The sequence below is a fragment of the Octopus bimaculoides genome, chromosome 19 (assembly GCF_001194135.2).
Source record: "Octopus bimaculoides isolate UCB-OBI-ISO-001 chromosome 19, ASM119413v2, whole genome shotgun sequence".
NCBI classification, from domain to species: Eukaryota; Metazoa; Mollusca; class Cephalopoda; order Octopoda; family Octopodidae; genus Octopus; species Octopus bimaculoides.
The window spans coordinates 4438331-4439622 of NC_068999.1; the positions used below are offsets into that span (position 1 = coordinate 4438331).

At 34.1% G+C, this 1292-nt stretch overlaps 1 protein-coding gene and 1 long non-coding RNA gene across 2 annotated transcripts in view; one reads left to right on the forward strand and one right to left on the reverse strand.

Annotated features, from left to right (window-relative positions):
• The window catches only part of LOC128250067 (uncharacterized), a 16937-nt gene that overhangs the window by 3131 nt on the left and 12514 nt on the right, over positions 1-1292 (reverse strand). The gene's annotated exons all lie outside the window — the stretch shown is intronic.
• LOC106878360 (protein bark beetle) overlaps positions 712-1292 on the forward strand; it is a 56395-nt gene continuing 55814 nt past the window's right edge. The window contains exon 1 of the mRNA XM_052974751.1: positions 712-816. The gene's annotated coding sequence lies outside the window, so the exon portion shown is untranslated. The remainder of the gene's footprint in view (positions 817-1292) is intronic.

A 1292-nucleotide genomic window follows, 5' to 3' on the forward strand; every position in this document is an offset into this window, starting at 1 on the left:
CTCTCTCTCTCTCTCTCTCTCTCTGTCTCTGTCTCTCTCTCTCTCTCTCTCTCTCTCTCTCTCCTCTCTCTCTTTCTCTCTGCCCCCCTCTCCTTCCCGCCCGCCCGCCGCCCCTCTCTTTCATCTATGGATATGTATGTATGCATGTATGTCTGTATATAAGTATGTATGTATGTATGTATGCATGTATGTCTGTATGTATGTATGTATGTATGTATATATGTGTGCGTATGTATGTATGTATGTATGTATGTGCGTGTGTAAGTATGTATGTATGTGTGCATGTATGTGTATGAGTGTCTATGTGTATATGAACGTATGTACGTATATACACATACACTCATCTATGTATGCATGTGTGCATCTATGTATGTATGTATATATGTATGTATGCATGTACGTATGTATGCACGTATATATATATATATATATATATTATATATATTGTGTGTACTTGTGTTTGTATGTGTGTACGTTAGTAGTATGTAAATTTTATTATAGGTCAGATTGACCTATATACAGTAAAATGTTATTTTACAAGTATTTCAACATCACGTAACATGAGACTTTTTTTTAGCGTTACGCACTCACGCTCCTACACACAAACATACACACACACATACCTACACACGCGCGCACACACATACACACGCGCATACACATACATAAACATATACATTTATATATAAATTTCTGTCCAATAGTTCCTTATCTTTATTAGTCTAGCTCAATAATAATTTTTTTTTTTAAGAGGTGAAAGGCTGCTGGACGTTTTTTCCGGCACACTAACGATTTTACCAACTCGCCGTCTTAAAGGTAAATCTTTATTCATTTATTCATTTTTACTCTATTTACTTTTACTCTTTACTCTATTTCATTCTTTATTCTATTTTAAAAATTTTATGTACCCTACCATTAAGTTAATATATCTTATAAGTCTTTTAACCCTTTCAATATTTACAATAAGTAATAGATTGCCTGAAATGATTTCCACCTTAATTGAATATTAATAATAACTATACAAACTTGAATTAAACGCTACATTACTAATTTGCTATTGCTTTAATATGGATGCACATATTATCACAATACTCTTTACTCTTTTTACTCTTTTATTTGTTTCAGTCATTTGACTGCGGCCATGCTGGAGCACCGCCTTTAGTCGAGCAAATCGACCCCAGGACTTATCCTTTGTAAGCCTAGTACTTATTCTATCGGTCTCTTTTGCCGAACTGCTAAGTTACGGGGACGTAAACACAGTCACACAAACACACACACACATATATATATAT